Source organism: Solanum dulcamara, chromosome 12 (assembly GCF_947179165.1).
Source record: "Solanum dulcamara chromosome 12, daSolDulc1.2, whole genome shotgun sequence".
NCBI lineage: Eukaryota > Viridiplantae > Streptophyta > Magnoliopsida > Solanales > Solanaceae > Solanum > Solanum dulcamara.
Genome location: NC_077248.1, coordinates 64004452 through 64025013, shown reverse-complemented (window position 1 = coordinate 64025013; position 20562 = coordinate 64004452). Strand labels below are relative to the sequence as shown.

The 20562-nt window shown below is 36.3% G+C and overlaps 1 pseudogene; it reads left to right on the top strand.

The window, feature by feature from the left end:
• The first annotated feature begins 5136 nt into the window (after positions 1-5136).
• LOC129877099 (phenolic glucoside malonyltransferase 1-like) lies at positions 5137-6526 on the top strand (annotated as a pseudogene).
• The last annotated feature ends 14036 nt before the right edge of the window (positions 6527-20562 follow it).

The following is a 20562-nucleotide window of genomic DNA, read 5'->3' as shown; positions in this document are numbered from 1 at the left end:
CTTTAACTTTTAGGAGGTTAAAAATAAGTTTTGGGAGTCATAAAAATTAAATTAAATAGTTTTGTCCAAAAGCAACTTTTTGAAAAGCACTTTTCGAGAAAAATACGCTTAGAATACTTTAAAATGTTTGGTCAAACACTATTGTTTGGTATGGAGGAATTTTCTATGTTTGATTGGTCAAAATGTATGAAAAATATTTTTATTTTGGAAAACAAGTTTCTTAAAAATTAAAATAAAATGACTTCTCTAATAAAAATAGAAAAAACAAGTTGCATAAATGATATTATAAGTTTATTGTCTCATCTCACCTACTCAATCCTCCCTGCCCCCCAACCCCACCCCTTCCACTTCCCATCTTATCGCGCTATAGTATTTTGTTAGATAACATATAAATGATCTTTAGATAATATATTTGTGCAAAGTATTTTTCTTCAAATCAAACATTGTTGCTCAAAAGTGTTTTTTAAATCTATTTGCCAAACATAAATTGCTTCTCACTAAAACTACTTTTTTGAAAATACTTTTTGGAAAAAAAAATAATCATTCTCAAAATAAGTTAATTTTAAAAGTTGGTCAAACAAGCTATTAAACGGGTTCAATGAAGGATTATGATATTGTGGATTTCTTTTCTTAAACAATAAAACTGATAATTACAATAATAACTACTGCATAAATAAATAATTAGATTAAATTTTTCTAAGTACATTTCTACTATATGGGTTGGGAAGGGGAAAGAAAATCTCGAACAAAATGTGAAATTAAACTCACATGCTTAGGCCTCATTTATTTATATGTTTATGCTTAATTTAATCTTAATTATTCAAATATTAATTGTGTGTTGGTTTTCATAGCTATATTTTAATTATTCAAATCTCAATTCCGTCTACTTTCACCTTTAATTATCATCGCTATTCACCATTAGAAAGAAAATCAAAATTCTTAAAGGAGAAAATCAATATTTAGGATTGGATTATATAAAAATCAAAAAAATTATGTTCATAATTTTTGAGGCATAAAGTGTGTTCTTGCTGAACTTCTTCTTCTTTAAGAGTTAATTATTCCATTGATACGATTATGCACTCCATGAATTCGGATTAAAAACTCAAAATTTATTTATTTTTATTTTCTTGTACATATATTTGCAGAAAAAAATTTATTTTCTTCACTTTTTGAATTATTGTTAAAAGTGATTTAAAAAAAATATTTTTTTCTCAAAGAGATGGACAGATTTTGAGAGTCATTGAAGGAATTAAATTTGGAAAATGGTGAAAAGTAATGTTTGAAAAAATGGGAAACAAGAAGAGAAAAATAAAATAAAAAATTGATTAAATAAGCCTTCACACACTGTTTTTGAATGTATTACACTTACTATGTCATGTCAATAAAAAATGTTAAAATGACACAATGAACCCCGACATAAAGTGTTTAAAATAAATAAAATCAAATTGAAATGTGTAAGTGAAAATTGGTGTCAAACGTTTAGACTGGTGACGTTTGTTCAGAGGTGGCCAAATATGAATGAATGGATAGACATCGGCCAACTCTTTTTTGGGTCGCATCAACATTTTATGTTTAATAGGTGTACTTTTTGAATAATTAGATTACAAAACTCATTTGGGCCTATTACCCAAATCCAATAAACAGCAAAAGAAAAAAATAGAAAATCAACGGCCCAAGGTCATTTTGGACATAGCGCGCCTCATTGTCTCTATGAACACTTCTTCTATGTCTAGGGTTTTCTAAAGCATGGATTATACAAATCTCATAGTGTTAAGAGCTAATTATATTCTATTACTATTCTTTTTCAAATTACAATTTTTTTAGAAATTTTTGGTGGTATTCGGATACATCCCAAAATGTTCAGATACATCGCTTAAAGTGATGTATCTGACGTCTCGATACATCACGTAAAGTGATGTATCCGATCGATACATCGCGTAAGTGATGTATCTGACTGATACATCGAATAAAGTGATGTGTATGACGTTCCGATACATCACGTAAAGTAATGTATCCGATCAATACATCGTATAAAATGATGTATGCGATAAGAGGAGAGAGTAGAAATTTTTGTAATTTTTCCAAATGATAGAAAATTTTAAAGAATATGATAAAATAAGTTGTGTATTTAAGTAATTTTTTCTTTCCTAAATCAGCATCATCTCCTCCATTGCCCCCATCCCAAAACAGCTGAAGTATGTTTCCATTTCGGGATAACTTGAAATTCCGTCTCCTCTTGATGTGGATCATTCAATAGGTATTAATTCTACATGAAGTGTCATACAATTTTTTTTGACAAACTTTAAAAGGTTGTCGATGACTTCAAAATAAGAAGATCGAAAAACAACATAAACCAGTGGGAAATGCTGCAACTCTAAAAAATGACCAAAAAAAACTCGGTGGTCCCAAATTATATATGGGGTACATTAGTACTCTCTGAAAATGGGAATCAAACTTTTGTGCAGTCACCAATATACAACGTATGCTTTTAACATTGTTTTTATCCGTTGTCTGTATTTGAAACCTATATTGGTTACTTTAAACATTATTTACTCACATATGTTTCTGGGCTACATTTTATGAAGTAGACCTATCAAACTTCATTTGAACTCATTAATAACAAACGTGAAAAATATGATTAATTAGTAGTGTTTTGCTAGATTGTATATAAATACTTTTGGATCAATATATTTTGCTTATTTATTAAATAATAGAAAATAAATAAGAAATCCTCTTATTTTCCAAGAAAATATGGCAAAATTTCTTCCAACCTAACACACCCAAAGTTATTGAATTCACTCTTTCCCAAGAAGAGAGAGATTTAAGATTTGAAATTTATGAATATGGACGATGCCTCACTTGTAATAGTGAATTTCTCTGCACATATACAAGATCCAAGCTAAAACTACTATGTTCTATCAAACTATACAATAAACTGTTTATTCATTCGCTCATGAAAAAGTCATATTTTGTGTAATTCCTTAACATGAAACGTAATAAAGATAACGGGACGATTTTTTTTCCATATGTTTCATTTTATGTTTTAAAAATAAAATTCGTGGACACTAATAGGTAGAGGCACATCCATGATTTGAAAGTTACGTATTGCAATATGATCTCAAGTTAATATTATATTAATAAATGAATTTATATTAAAATATTTATCAATTTTTATTAAATATTTTAATACATATACAAAATTTGAATAACAACTATCTATTGGATTCCCGTGAAGTTGCAAATGGGATTCACCCCCACAGGGATAGGCCTTTTCCAATTTCACCCATAGATTCCCTCAGTACATGTTGACACAACAATCAAATTATCTAGACAAGTAAAGACGAAATGCATCCGTATATGTTGTCAATATATATATATACTCCTTGTTGTCCACTGGATTCGAGTTGTTATCTTATCCTGAGTTGCGTTACGTAATGGAAAATTTTGTGTCTGTTATTTTTTCTGAGACTGATATGAATTTCAATTATCTCATTGGTTCAATTAGCCCAAGTCGTAGCCCTTCAAGTAACACTTTTAACGGATATGCCTTGTGATGGAAATGTGATGAAGGGAGAAGCTCTCACATCGGTGAAAATAAGGTTCTTTGGGCATCCTTATAAGGCTTGAATAATCATTCTTCCTCTAAACTAATTTTTTGAATGTGAGTTAAGTTTGAAACCTTAGACCGTAGTATAGAAAATTAAATCCAAAGAAATGATATTGTATGATTGATTATTTATTCAAAAGAGAAAAAGAAGGATATGCATGATGATTCTTCAGAAAGGGGGCAATATCTCAACTTCATGTTCATTTAAAAATTGTGTTGTTTAAAAAATTAACCCCACGAAATGCGAACAACTTAACTAGTTTTAAAATAATTCCAGCTAGCTCAATATTGATAAAGGTTTTTTTATTCTTAAACAACATCGATCAAAATAGAGTTAGGGTTAAATGGTAATTAATGGTGAAATGTGCTTCCATCAACCAAAAATTTGAAGGACCACCATGTGTAAAACCTGCATTAAGAAAAAGTACTGACATACTTTATTAGCATATTAACTCTTCAAAAAAGATATTGCATAATTTCTATAACCAAACCTACCCTAGCTTTTGTAAATTATACTAAGGCGGACACTCAACTATAAAAATGCATTCTTAAGGATGGTTAGTCAATCTGGTTCGAAACACATTTGATCATAAAATTTAAAAAAAATTCAGAATTCTATTTGAAGTTGAATATCGAAATTTTTTCAGGAATATGAAAAACATCAAACACAATCAAAAATACTATCAATTTATATCCATGGCTAAACACAATAATTTTTTTAAAAACACGTACAATAATATGTGGACCTGAAATTAATTTCTGTTCACAACCAATTAATAATTAGGTAAACATGATATCTGCAGAAAATCAATTTAGAGACCACATTAATAAAATTTTAGACAATAAAGACTAAAGGGCACACTATAGCCATTGGCCATTGCACATGCAAAAATTGCCTTATTTTTCGACAAGGTACATACTTCGAGAACCAACATATAGGTCACCCCTCGAGTCATCAAAAGGTAGTGGCGGAGAATTAAAGGGTGATCAATTGAATATTTTTATTTTTTAAGAAAATAGAGTCGTGTGTGTAGATATTTACTGGTGTTGGTATCGAAGAAAACGATAAAAATGATCTCTTATCTTTAATAGCAGGTTTGAAATAATTCATGTAAGTATCACTTGAACAATTTTGGTCCTTTGAATTTATGAAAAATGAGTATTTTTTTTATCCTTTAAATTTCTGTCAAAAGTGAGTATTTTTTATCTTTCATAAAATATTTACCAAACTTTGATTGGTAAATTTAACCAGAAATGTGAATTTTTTTCAAAATCAGAGCCACAAAAAAAAAACCGTCTAAAAAACACCTTATACAAAAATAGATTAAAAATAACAAAGGTCGCACCTCAAAAAAATTACGCCAAATTCTTGAAAATAAACTAAAATAACATAAACTATAAAAACTACTCTTTCAAATATGAGTTCCCGTTACATATTAGTATCTATTTTCACAGTCCTATTAAAGTAAGAGTCAAAATTTAGTAAATATATATATATACAAGTATTGATAAGGCAAAGTCCAAAGCCCCATCCTCATTCCAAATAATTAAACTCTTAGCAAATGGCAATGGTTATTGAACAATGTCAAGTTATACCACCACCGGGGGAGTTGACACTCCCTCTTACGTACTTCGATATTGTGTGGTTAAATTTCCATTGTATACGACGGATTTTATTCTACAAGCTCTTCGTTACCAAATCCGATTTTGTACAAACCATTATTCCTTCGCTTAAACATTCACTCTCCCTCGCTCTCCAACACTATATGATCTTAGCGGGCAATGTTGTTTAACCATTAAATTCAAATAATTATCCTGAATTATGGAGATTCTGTGTCAGTTACTTTTTCTGAGAGTGATATGGATTTCAATATTCTCATAGGAAACCATCTTAGAAATGCAAAGGATTTTTATCACTTTGTTCCTAAGTTGGGGGAACCTTGTAAAAATGCACCGGGGGACGTCCAATTAGTCCCGTTGTTAGCCATTCAAGTGACACTTTTTCCGAATCATGGCATATCAATTGGTTTCACTAACCATCATGTTGTTGGTGATGGAGCTAGCATAGTAGGGTTTGTAAGAGCATGGGCTTTGCTCAACAAATTCGATGGAGATGAGCAGATTTTAAGAGATAATTTCCGTCCATGTTATGATAGGTCGTTAATGAAAGATCCTCATGGACAATTGAAGGCACAATGGGATATAATGAAAACTTACAAGGTGGAAATGTGCGACATCTTTAGTATTCCATCTCATGATAAGGTCCGGGGTACATTCATTATAGGGCGTGATGACATAAGAAAACTCAAGAGTTTAATTTTTTCAAAAAGACCAAACCTAACTCATGTAACATCTTTCACAGTAACATGTGCTTATGTATGGACTTGTCTGATAAAATCAGAAATTGCGACTACTAGAGATCAAGAGATAGATGAGCATGGAATAGAGTTCTTCTTATGTGCCGCAGATTGGAGAGCGCTACTCAATCCACCACTTCCTTCGAATTATTTTGGAAATTGCATAGCAGGGTACCTTGCAAGTACAAGACATGTTGACTTAGTTGGAAAGGAAGGATTTACAATTGGCGCAGAAATAATTGGAGAAGTCATTCAGAAAAGGAGGAAGGATGAAGAATGGATCCTGAACGACGATTGCATGAAAGAAATTAGCACCGTAGATAAGAATCGGATGTTTTCAGTAGCAGGATCACCAAAACATGACTTTTATGCAGTTTATTTTAGTTGTGGAAGGACGGAAAAACTAGAATTTGTTTCTATTGATAGTGATGATAGTATAGCTATGTCCCTCAATAAGTCGAGAGATTCAGAAGGAGATTTAGAAATTGGCTTGTTTTTGCCTGAAACTCGAATGAATGCTTTTGTTGCTATATTTAGTCATGGGTTTTGAGGCGAAAGTTTGTTTCTTCGCCAGAAAGGTTTGTTGCAACAAGGAAAAGCAAAAGAGCTCAGAATGGAAGTTTTAGGTGTTTTTCTGTCTGCGTTCTCTGTTATAGTTCCCTATCTTGGTAAGTTTCTTAAGGTGCCTTGAAGGTGTTCGACGAAATTCCTCAACGAAATACTATTTCATTAAATGCAATCATTATTGGGTTTTTGGCTCAAGGATTCGTTCAACCCAAGATCTGCTATCTACACAACCCAAAGGTCGTTGTGAACAGCACCTTGGCAACCAGGTTCATTTCAACTGGAGTTGGTACCTCCAGTTTCCATATCTTTCCCTATATATTCCTTGTTCATACAATTGTAGTTAAATTTTGCTGACTTTAAACCTTTAAATAATTTATTAGTTCATACGTATTTTCGTGGCTTTGGATAGTGATGGTAGACTAAGGTCATGTTCTTGCTCAGGGACGGGGACGGGGACGGGGACGAGGGTTAGGAGGGATAATTGGATGAAAGGAGCATCTAGACTGGTAGTAGGTTCTTGGAACATTAGAGCTAGTTAAGATTCTAAAGAAGAGGAAGATTAATATAGCTTGTGTACAAGAGACCAAATGGGTAGGTTCTAAAGCTAAGGAGGTAGACAGGTATAAGCTTTGGTTCTCTGGTAGATCGAAGTATAGGAATGGGGTAGGCATTTTAGTAGACAGTAATTTAAGGGATCAGGTGGTGGAGGTTAGGAGAGTCACTAATAGGATGATGTCAATTAAAGTAGTTGTTGAAGGAATCACGGTGAACATTATTAGTGCTTATGCGCCGCAAACAGGCTTAAGCGAGGAGGATAAGAGGCGTTTTGGGGAGGATTTGGATGAGTTAGTGGGAGGCATACCGCCTATTGAGAAGATTTTCGTGGGAGGGGATTTCAATGGGCACATCGGGTCTATTTCGGGAAGATATGATGATGTCCATGGTGGCTTTGGCTTCAGGGACAGAAATGGAGGAGGAGTCTCACTTTTGGACTTTGCAAGAGATTTTGGGTTGATGATAGCCAATTCGAGTTTCCCAAAAAAGGAGGACCACTTGGTAACCTTCTGGAGTGCGGTGGCTAAGACTCATTATGATTTTTTACTCCTTAGGAAGGATGATAAAGATTTATGCAAAGACTGTAAGGTCATTCTAATTGACAACCTTACGATTCGACATAAGCTCTTGGTGATGGATTTAGGGATCAAGATGTCGAGGAAGAAGAGGTCCGGGGATGACCGACCTAGGATCAGATGGGAGAGATTGACCACGGCTAGCGCCCTAGAGATGGGAGATAAATTAAAGGATATGGGGGCCTGGGATAGTAATGGGGATGCGAATACTATATGGGATAGGACGGCTAATTGTATTAGGTTTGTAGCAAGGGAAGTGTTGAAAATCTGGACAGGTAGCCGTGGCCGGCATCGAGGGGATTGGTGGTGGAATGGAGAAGTGCAAGGGAAGGTGGAAGCAAAGAAGATAACGTATGCGAAGCTGATAGAAAGCAAGGATGAGGTGGAGAAGTAGACGAATAGGGAACTTTATAAGATTGCGAGGAAGGAGGTGAAGTCGGCGATTTTGATAGTAAAAACGATAGTTTTTGTACGCCTTTATGATGAACTAGAAAAGGCGGGAATAGGAAATTTTTCAAGCTAGCCAAGGTGTGGGAGCGAAAGGCACACGATGTAGATCAAGTGAAATGCATTAAGGACGGGCATGGAAAAGTATTGGTAGATGAGACCCTCATTAAACAGAGATGATAGTCCTACTTCCATAAACTCTTGAACGAAGAAGGAGACAGAGATATTGTTTTGGGAGATTTGAAACATACAAAGAGGCTTCATGATGGTGGGTGTTGTAGGAGTATTTCGGTTGAAGAGGTTAAGGGTGTTGTGCGTAGGATGCGCTAGGGAAAAGCGACCGAACCTAACGAGATTCTTGGGGAGTTTTGGAAGAGCACGAGCCCGGTAGGTTTAGAGTGGATGACTAGGTTATTTAAAGTCATCTTTAGAACAACAACGATGCTCGAAGAATGGAGATCGAGCGTAATGATCCCTCTATACAAAAACAAGAGGGATATCTAGAGCTACAACAACTATAGAGATATCAAGCTTCTAAGCCATACTATGAAAGTATGGGAAAGAGTGGTGGAGATGAGGGTTAGGAGAGGCATGTCTATTTCAGAGAACCAGTTCGGATTTATACCAGGACGCTCAACTACATAAGCCATCCATCTTATTAGGAGACTGGTAGAGCAGTATAGGGAGAGAAAGAGGGACTTGCATATGGTATTCATCGATCTAGAAAAGGCTTATGATAAAGTTCCACGAGATATACTATGGAGATGTTTGGATGCTAAAGGTGTACCTATGGCGTATATTAGAGTGATCAAGGATATGTATGAGGGTGCCAAAACTAGGGTAAGGACAATAGAAGGGGACTCAAAGCACTTTTCAGTTGTGATGGGGTTGTATCAAGGATCAACCCTTAGTCCATTTTTATTTGTCTTGGTGATGGATGTATTGACGCGATAAATTCAAGGTGAGGTGCCATGGTGTATGCTTTTTATGAACGACATAGTCCTGATCGATGAGATTCATAGTGGAGTTAACGCTAAGCTAGAGGATTTGAGACATACCTTGGAGTCTAAAGGGTTTAAGCTGAGTAGGACCAAGACAGAGTACTTAGAGTGCAAGTTCAGTGAGACACCTCATGAGGTTGGCGCTAAAGTTAGGCTTGGTGATCAGGCCATCCAAAAGAAAAGTAGTTTCAAGTACCTGGGGTCTATCATGCAAGGCAGCGGGAAAATTGACGACGATGTCACATATCGTATTGGGGCAGGATGGATGAAATTGAGGCTCCCTTTCAGTGTGCTATGTGACAAGAAGGTGCCACCACAACTTAAGGGTAAGTTCTACAAAATGGTGGTTAGATCGACTATGTTATATGGGGCGGAGTGTTGGCCAGTTAAGGTCTCTCACGTTCAAAAGATGAAAGTAGCCAAGATGAGAATGTTGAGATGGATGTGTGGGCATACCAGGAGCGACAAACTTGGAAATGAGGCTATTCGGGATAAGGTAGGAGTGGCCTCGGTGGAAGATAAGATGCGGGAAATACGACTGAGATGGTTTGGGCATATGAAGAGGAGAGACACAGATGCCCCAGTGAGGAGGTGTGAGAGGTTGGTCATGGATGGTTTCAGAAGAGGTAGGGATAGGCCGAAGAAATATTGGGGTGAGGTGCTTAGACAGGACATGACGCAGTTATAGCTTACCAAGGACATGACCTTAGATAGGAGGACGTGGAGAATCCACACTAGGGTAGAAGGCTAGTACATAATCTCGCTATTCTACCCTTTTATGAACTCAGATTAGGATAAAAGGCTAGGTGACTTACCCTTTACACCATAGTAGTTGTAGTTCTGCTCATTGTTTATTGCTGTTTGATTTCTGCATTGTATTGTTGTTTATATGTGTGGGGCCATTGTACTTTGATTATCTTATCTTATCTTATCTTATTTATAGTAATTAATGAGCAGACCCCACGTTGTGGGATTTTATTGGGTTGTTGTTGTAATTAATGCCTCTTTCTTTCCGTACCATTCTACCATGACTTTCCCACTTTTTTTATTCCTTGTTTTTATCTTATTTTTGATATACTTGTCCTTATCTGACCTTTTATCTTATTTTTCTCTCTTGAAGCCGAGGGTCTTTCGAAAACAGTCGCCCTACCTTTCAAGGTGGGGGTTAGGTCTGCGTACACTCTACCCTCCCCAAATCCCACATGGTGGGATTATACCTGGTTTGTTGTTGTTGTTGTATTTAGTCATGGGCTTAGTATTTTGTAGCAAGTAGAGGTGTGCGTTTGATTTTACATTTTCAGTTTGATTTATTGATTTTTAAATTTTGATTTTTTCAATTCGAACCAAAAGAAGTTTGATTTGTTTTTTTCTCTTTTCAGTTCCATTTGGTTATTCAACATGTCATTATATGATAATTAATGTAATGAATATTTATATTTAAATGGCAAAAGGGAATAAATATTATAGATAATGAGAAATAATAATGTCAAATCTCTTAAATATATTTTCTAATATAAATCATATGTAAAACTTTAAAAATAATATTCAAAAATATATAAATACATGTGCATGCACCCTAAAGATTGGGAGTGGGTCGTTTTACTCTAATACAAATAGGCCAGTAAGTAAGAAAGATTTAAAAGTGGTAAAGCACTCATAACTCAAAATAATGGTTTTTTTTCCTTAATCTGAAAAAAAAATTAAAAAATTAAACTTGGTATTTATTAATGTTTATGCAAGATTAGTCGATTAATGACATCTTTTTTTGATTTTTTTTCTAGGAAAATTTGTCAAAGTAGACTGGTTCAGACACATACCGATTCACTACTCTCACCAAGTTTATTTTTTAACTCCTCCACGAACACTTTTCCCTTTCTGCTTCCTTGGTGACTCCTCAAGAAATGGAAAAGAAAACATATGCTTCTATGTCAATATAATTGTCAAATAAGACAAAACAATATCATATCTCTGTTAACTCCAATAAAGGAGCTTGAAGAACAAAGAAACTAATAGAGAAGATAATGAGGAAGAGCAGAGATTGTATTCAGAGGGAAATTAGTTACATCATTTTTGAAAGTCATGCCTTTTACATGTGAAAGAGATGAATACTTATAGGCTATGCTAGGTGTCTACTTTGTAACTAATTTTTAACTACTCACTAACAAAGTTAGTTAGCTTATCTAACCATAGTAGCTTGCTTAACCATACTTTTTGGTTAGCTCTCCCCCTCAAGCTCATGGTTTGAACAGATCCATGACACCAATGTTACTGAGCAGCAGTTGATGTTGTGCCCTACCAAGACTCTTTGTGAGTATGTCAGCTAGTTGGTCCTTGGTAAGAGTGAACTCAGTTTTCAATATTTCCTGACAAATTCTTTTCTTTACAAAATGACAATCTATATGTATGTGTTTAGTTCTCTCATGGAAGATGGAATTGGCATCAATTTGAATTGCAACCTTGCTATCTCACACACCATTCTAACTAGAATCTTAATATGAACTCCAAGCTCTTTGAATAAGCTTAATACCCAGGTGATCTCTGCTGCACAATTAGCCATACTCTTGAATTCTGCCTCTACTGAGCTCCTAAAAACTGTTTCTTGTTTCTTTGACTTCCAAGAGATCAATGCATCACCAAACTTGATCAAATATCCAGTGACAGAACTCCTGGTTTCTAGACAAGCTCCCACTCTGAATCACAATAAGCTAGTGGCTGGTTTGTGTCTTTAGATGGCATAAGTAGTCCAAGGTCTAGAGCATCTGTCACGACCCAAAATGGGCCATGAGTGACACCCACGCTTAACCTCCTAGTTGGGAGAACAAATGCTATAAATCCCAACTTACATTAATGATTCAACTTATAAAACACGATAATAATGCGGAAGCTCAACCTTATTAAAGTTAGAAATAACCAAAGCCACTAAAATCTATTACTTAACGTTTCCCAAAATCTGAAAGTCATCACATAAAGAATATATAAATTCAAAAACTAAGTCTGAAAATATCAAACACTAAAATAAACAATTAACATAGTATGTCCAAAAACTAAGGAAACCATGTCATGATCGAGAGAATCCATCACAAGCTTAGAACGATAGTTCGCCCTAAAATCTGATGAACTTGAGACTTTCTAGAGCTGAGGTCAAGTCGAAGTGGATGGAACACTCGCTGCACTCCAGAAAATAAAACAAAGAAAAGATATAAGTAGGGGTCAGTACAGGACAACATGTACTGAGTAGGTATTATCGGCTGACTCAAAATAGAAATCAATATGCATAAAGTAGTAGCGGGAAATCAACCATAGCACTTAACAGGTGGAAACCAACAAGATCAAGATCAAATGACCACACAATGAATAATTACATAACGAGTCAATAATATCAAGACCACACGCGAGGACTCAGGCCTCCACATCACGCTCTTTTGAGAAATGAGTTATTGGAGATTGGATAGCATTAAGTCATTTTATATTGTTCTTCTTTAATATTACTGTATCAGAATGTGACACTTGATTTAATAATATCATGTCGGAATGTGACATCCGATCTAAATATACTGTGTCGGAACGTAACACCCGATCTAATATAATTAATTTATCATTATTTATTATTACATTTCACTTTATTATCTAAGGCATTATTTTTGATAGGGCAATTTCAAAATTATAAATTTCACGGTCTTGGGATCTTAGACCAATCACAACAACATGTCAACCATCCAAACCTCAATAATTAAATGCATAGTAAACTTCACACATTACTCAATGACTATTAATCACTATTAAGAGTCTATCTATGATATAGAACAACCATAATCCACCTCAACCGAAGAACCGAAGTAAAGCAAGCTAATCCACCAATGTCCCTCCTTTCTTCAATGCCTCAGACCATTTCCAATCTATCAAATATATAATATTTATAAGTAAACTAGTCCGCAGACACCAATATTATTTATATGTTTAACCTAGACCCTACAACTCATCCAAATCTATAATCAAATTCCTAAGTTTAGATACAACTAATATCTCAAGTCTCATATTCCTAAATCTTAAGAAAGGGTTAAGCCTTAATTTCTTCCAATATCATAAATTTGATGATATTCATATAACACCTTACACCTAATATTTAATTACCTATCTCAATATACCAAAATATGAATTATAATGTGATAATTGTAAGAATAAATTAATACAAAAATAAGAAGTAAGTGAGCAGGTGGACAAATTGCAAAACTAAGCCACAACCTATGTATACTATTTCCAATATAGCTAACATCTTTTTTTTTCCATATTACTACAATATATGAACGACAGGTAACATGACTTAGGAGTTCAACTTTTTCATATTCATTACTCTTTTCCCAACACTAATTGTACATTAAGTAATATACTATATATATATCCTAGCAAGTAATTCACAAAACAAGTCGTTATCTGAAACAAATTTTCTTAAGGAGGCCTTCGATCGCCTCTTCGTCCGCCGCCGTAGGTGAGTTCTTTCTCACACCCTTCTCTTCTCTTTTTCTTTTTTAATTAAAATAATTATGTATTACAATTCATAAACCCTATCCTTTTATTTTAATAATTGGTATAGAGTATTAAATAAATTATTAGCTTAACCCACTAATTAAATTAGTTATTTAAATTTACCCCTTAACTAATTAACCGAAGTTATCAAAAAGTCTAAAGAATCCAATTAAAAATTTACGGGATGAGTTCTTTATAAAATAAAAAGTTCTAGTTCTGAAAACGACCCAATGGGCCGTTACAACATCTAATGTACCTCATTGCTCTAAGTGCTACTTCCATGTGAGATTCCCTAGGATAGTGCATATATTGGCTCAACACTTGTACTGAGAAAGCCAAATCAAGTCTAGTCATAGTAAGGTAAAAAAGCCTCCCTACTAATCTTTGATATCTGCCAAGGTCCTGTAGTATAGGATCTTCAAGTGCTTCCTTTTGAGAGATGCATTCATCATATTTCATAGAGGTTAATTTCTGATTTTTCTCAAGTGGTGTTCCTTCAGGCTTAGCTCCCCCTATGCCAGACTCAGCTATCAATTCCAATGCATTTTTTCTCTGAGACATATATATGTCTTGACTTGATCTAGCAACTTAAATTCCTAGAAAGAACTTAAGCTCACCTAGGTCCTTCATCTTAAATTGCTTCTGAAGATCCTTCCTTGTAGCGTCTATGAGCTTCTGATTGCTACCAGTTATAAAAAGATCATCCACATAGACTAGTACAATAAGTATATCACTCAATTTGTCTAGTAAACAGTGAATAGTCATAGTGACTCTGAAGAAATCCAACTGTACTAAGGCTTTAGTTAGTTTCAGGTTCCATTGTCTAGGAGCCTGCTTGAGCCCATAAAGGGATTTGTGGAGTTTACAGACTTTACCATGCTCCCCCTGTCTAGCAAACCCAGTTGGAATAGTCATGTATACCTCATCTACAAGATCACTATTGAGAAAGGTATTGTGAACATCTATCTGGTGAATACACCACCCTTTGGAAGCAACAAGAGCTATAACAGATCTAACAGTAACCATCTTGGCAACAGGGCTAAAAGTTTCACCATAGTCTAGACTTTTTTGCTAACTCAAGCCTTTAGCCACAAGCCTAGCTTTAAATCTTTCAACTTCACTTGAAGCCTTATACTTCACCTTGTACACCTATTTGCAGCCAATAGGCTTCTTACTATGAGGTAAATCAACTACAGTTCATGTATTATTATCTTGCAGGGCAACAAATTCCAACTCTATAGCTTGAATCCACTGAGGATCAAAGGTTGCATCCTTGTATGAAGTAGGCTTTGTTATAGATGAATAATCAGCTAGAGTATAAGCATAGAAAGAGGATAAATGAGCATAGAAAACATGGTCTGATAGGGGAAAGGCACAGGAATTTTCTTTTGGGTATAGTGACAATGTCTTAAACCCAAATGGGAGGTTTAGTGGTCCTAGAAGACTTTCTAGAAAGAATAGGAGGTGGTACACAAGGCTGAGAAGAACCAGGTATAGAGGAAGAATAAGAAGGATCAACTGAGGGAGACAGACTAGAATAAGAAAAAGATGAGGAAAACACAAGAGAAGATGGACTAAAAGGTAACTAAGCTAAGGATGGACTGGAAGATGAGACAGAACAAGGACCAGATACTGGAAGCACCATGGTAAGAACAGCAAACATAGGATTAGCAGAAGTTTGCTAGTCTTTGAAGGGAAATACTTCCTCCTTAAAAACATCATTCCTATTGACAAACATTGATTTAGAACGCAAGTCATAGAGAACACAACCCTTTTATGATAGAGAATAACTATAAGACCCCAAAAACTTAAAAACTCCTAAATTAAGGATCAAAGAAGGAAATCTCAGAAAGTTGCAGAAATCGACACCAAGGGTTGACCACAGAAGCCATCACTAGCGGTGGTGAGAACCACGGACCGTGGTGAACAACCGTGGTAGAGATTTAGAGATTCTGACTTGTAGGGAGAAGACCACGACAGAGGACCATTGTTACACCCCGCACTCTTGAGCTCGGAATGTATTCTTAAGTTACTTAGACACTATCATATGAGCTGGATAAGCTACGACACTATCAAAAAACTCTAAGGAAGGAAGATTGTGATACCTCGCGAGAAGGGAGGTTGGAGATAGAGTCATAAGAATCCGGAAAGAGCTGGAGGCTAACAAATGAGTCGTAGGACTCGATTTACCTACGTAAGCCACTAAGTTAAGAGTCTTACACACTTAAGTTGCTTAAGGATATATCAAGATTACGTAGTACGGATTACATAGGCTCTTAAAGTGAGACGAAATTACGAACCCGCGAGGAAGGGAAAAAGATGACGCGTGGAAGCCAATGGAGAAGCGACACGTGGCAGAACCTCAAGCAAGCAGGTGATGCACCCACTTAGGGTCAAGTAGGTGATGCAGCTGCTTGGGGGAGGTGGACCCCGCTGCCACGTGGCAGCCCCTAATTGGCAGCATGACACGGTGGCCAATCATGGCTTGACACGTGTCACCCTAAGGGGCTGACATATGTCACCTCCTAAGGACACCTACACATATGTATATTGTGACTAAGGGGATGCTGCTTATCTCAAAATTTCATCCAAAACTGCAGCAACAAATAAGAGAAAACAAACCCTAGAGCTAAGGAGAAAATTGCGATGGCTTGGGAGAAAAATAAGGTAAGTCCCGATTTCGTCCCGTAAATTAATTAAATAGCATATACTAAAATGATATGGAAGTATTAGTAGTATAAAATTAGAGTTTGGTGCAGCCAAAAACGGATAGCAAGCTGCCACGACATTACAGCACGCTGAAAAAAAGTTCCGAGGCGCGATTTTGGCGAGTTCTAGCCAATTTCAGGAAAGGTAAGTTCTTCCCCTCTAATTTGAAGTTTATGATGTTATATTAGGGTGTATTACACACTTTATGGGCTGCTGGAAGTTGGATAAAAGGTTTGAAAAGTTTGTCGTTCGAAATAAACGAATTTGGAATCGCTATAGTTAAGTTGTTGTCGAAATAAGGTGTTGTGCGTGTGGGGGCTGCTGCTGGTTATGTTGTGGCGTGTTGCAGGGTCTAAAAGTTCTATAAATGAGGTGTGTGAGCTGTTGGTTTCAGCCACATGACCCTCCTCTTTGCAATTAAAGTATTCGCGAAAGAAAGATTAAAAACTCTAGTTTTGGTATCTTAGTTTTGAGTGAATTGTTGGGGGTTTATATGGTGTAAGTTTGGTCGTAATATGTATATGTATGGGCTTCTGGTTCTATTTTTGGTTGTCTGCAGGTTCTAAGGACATGGTTGGGATTTCGGATAAGGTACATTATAGGGAAGGTGCTGTCCGATTTTCGTTAACGCCTTAACTAGTTAAGGAACTAGTTGAGAAGGCGAGTGAAGGGATGAATGTTATGAATACTAGTGGGTAGTCTAAGTTGCTGAAAAGTCCAAGGTTGTTAATACTTGCATTACTTCCATGTTAAATAGGTTTCGAGGACAACGAACGTGGACGTGATTAAGAGAAGTCCATACAAGGTATGTGAAGCTTTCTTTTGGCATGTTTTTGGCATAAGTATGTAAAGCTATTCCTTCTTTTGGCATGTTTTGGTATAAATATGTAGAGCCTATCTGTTCTTTATTTTGGGCATGTGTTAGATCTAAGTGACAAGTGATATTTGTATGAAGCTTGGGGTAACTCTATTCATGAGCTCTGAACATGATTCATGATTCATAATTCGTGTCCATTGTTGAATGTTAAGACTCTTAAAGTAGTTAAGCTTCCATTCCTCAAGTCTTCTATATGCTAAGAAGTAGTGTATGTAAAGTTATTCTTCCTCTCTTTTGGCGTGAATTAGATGTAAGTATTATGTATATGAAGTTGAATTTATTATACTCTTAAAACTCTGAGTGTGAGTTAAGGCTTTTGTTCACTTCCTACTGATTAGAATTCTTGTAACAAGTTAAGTCATTACTTTTCAAGTCTCCCATGTGATAGGAAGTGGTGCATGTAAAGCTTGACTTTTCCTGTTTCTAGAAAGACTAGAGTAAAGGTGCTATAGGACATGGATTTGGAGATAGCCCTATTTATAGATTCTGGATGTAACTCATGACTTGTACCCACTTTTGAATGATAAGGGCCTTGAAGTAGTTGAACTACGACCCTTGAGCCTCTTATAGGTTGAATAGTGTTGGGATGTGTAAGTTCCTATACCTAGGGGCTCTTAAACATGCTTGATGATGATATCTAAGGAATGTTTGATATGTTACAGAGTTTTACATGCACGTATATGCATTATGATATATACCTAGATCGGGCCGAACGTACCTCGACACATTTTGTTATGTAAGGATCAGGTCGTACGTTCCATGATAGATTATGCATTATACGGATCGGGCCATCGTACCTCAGCATTATTATGCATTATACGGATCAGGCTGTCATACCTCGGCATTATTATGCATTATATGGATCGGGCTGTCGTACCTCAGCATTATTATGCATTATACGGATCGAGCCATCGTACCTCAGCATTGTTATACGATATACGGATTGGGCCGTCGTTTCTCAGCATTATTATATGATACATGGATCGGGCCATCGTTCCTCGGCATGTACTTTTTATATATAGGGATCGGGCTGTATGTCCCATAGCATTAATGGCGTATATACACCTATCATGATAGATGATGTGTTTGTAACATCGAGTCCTCGAGCGGGCCGGATACGGTATGTGATAGTGGTATACAGAACTTTATTTTGTAAGGTGCAGGTACAGTACCCTATTAAATGTTATACTTGGTTTCCTGCATCCTTGTTTCAGTTGTTGTCTCAGTATTGTTATGCTTTACATACTCAATACATATATCGTATTGACCCCCCCTTTTCTCGGGGGGGGGGGGGGCTGCGTTTTATGCCTGCAGGTACAGATGTTCTTGTTGGAGATCCGCTAGCTTAGGGATTCCACATAGCTATGTTGGATGTGCTCTGCTGTTCCGGAGACTTACTATTAATGCTGGTCATTGATGTATATGTTTATTTATTCAGGGCTACGGCGAGGGCCCTGTCCTGCCATATGATACAGTTATTACTCTTAGAGGTCTGTAGACATGTGTATATGGGTTATTTGTAAGTTTGTTTCAGTTGCGATCATACAACGTATTACAAATGTTTTTGTGGTGTGACAGCCTCATCGGCTCGCATTTCCTGTCTTGCTATGATACATGTGAATGAGGCTATAGGTTTATGAAAAAAACATTTTTGACCCGTTGGGGTTCGTGTATGGTATCACATCACACACGGTTCAACTTAAGGGTAGCGGATAGATACGTATAAGGGGGTCCAGGTCGGACCCCAGTCGTGGCCTACGGGGTTGGGTCGTGACAGAAGTGATATCAGAGCAGTTCATTCTTGGAATGTCTACAGACCGTGTCTAGTAGAGTCTTGTTTATCGGTGTATTGTGCACCACATCTATAGACAGGAGGCTACATGACATTTAGGATGTTACTTTCTTTCATATCTAAGATCGTGCGATAGAGCCGAGCTATAGGAAATGAAATTCCTCATTCTAACCTGCGATTTTAGCAGGAAGACAACGCCGATAGAAGAAAGTAACTGACAATATTAGATGTTATGAAGCACGTAGATAAGCAAAGGCACGAAGGCCCTATTTCAGGTAAGGTATTGAAATGCGATTGACAGATACAATATAAAAGTGAAAGTAAAGGTAAACAGGAAAGTATAACAGGTGCAGCTCGAGTGGACATAACAGGTAAGTTCATTTCCATACTGTTAATTATGGGCGCCCTGTGCGGCTGCGAGATGAGATGATATGAATATATATATGTGTGCCCTGTGAGGCATTATTGGTATTTTCTGCGTACAGGTGTTGAGATAGTAAGAAATACAGAGGAAACTCTGCCCAAATTTTCCTAGAAATAAGAGGAGAATGAAATACAGGGTTGTAGTATGTCTTGAAAGGTTGTTCTCGCAACTGATGAGATTTGACTAAACGAGTATGGCTGACCTCGAGAAATAAGTTAATTGTTGGGTTAATGGCAATAGAAACTAGGAGGTCGATACTGGAATAGTAGAACGAGGTTAGAAAGGACCTGTAAGCCAAAGAAAATGACTCAGAGAGGACTGATAGATCGGGATAAAACGATATAGTAAGGCATTGTCTGAAGTGATACATAGGGATAAACTATGATAAGTTATAGTTGAAGGAAGTAACAGTATGATTAAGACAAGAGTACGAGGGATAAAGAATGGTGATGGATATGAAGTGTTAATAAGACAAGGCCACTACTACCACGAAGTTGATATGGTTTTAAGTAGGATTAGAAATGAGCCTTAAGCACACGACAAAGATGCAAGATCAGGAGGCGTAAAGAAGTATGGTGTACACGTGACTCCACTCTAATAACTAGTGGTATCCACTGGAATAAAGTTAGTATAATGACGAAGCTCGAAACATGAGTCATTAAAGTATAAGTACACTCGAGTGGGGAATTTGCACCAATTATGAGCCCTCGCTAATTACTGATTGGGATGAATGGAATATGGCTTTGAATGCACTGCTACATTACGGATATTACTCGAGTATCAATCGTTAGATGAGATTTTATACGATACATTGTGAATACTAAAGCACCCTATGGTTATACTAGGGTTCCTAGAAAGGCAACCTAACGTGGGGATGATTTAACAGAAGATGTAGATATAGTACATCACGTTAAATATGTTGGAGTAAGAATCATTCATGTGTGAATAGCTAAAAATAAATGGAGGATGACATGGGTACACCCTAAAAGGGGGGAAGTGGACAAGAGAAGTACAAGCATAAGAGAAAATCAACTGACGCTATCATATGTAAATAGGAATGCTTAAACGTCAAACGAGACCCCATAAGGGATGGGCGTGATCATACCCACACTGATGCACTGGATTCC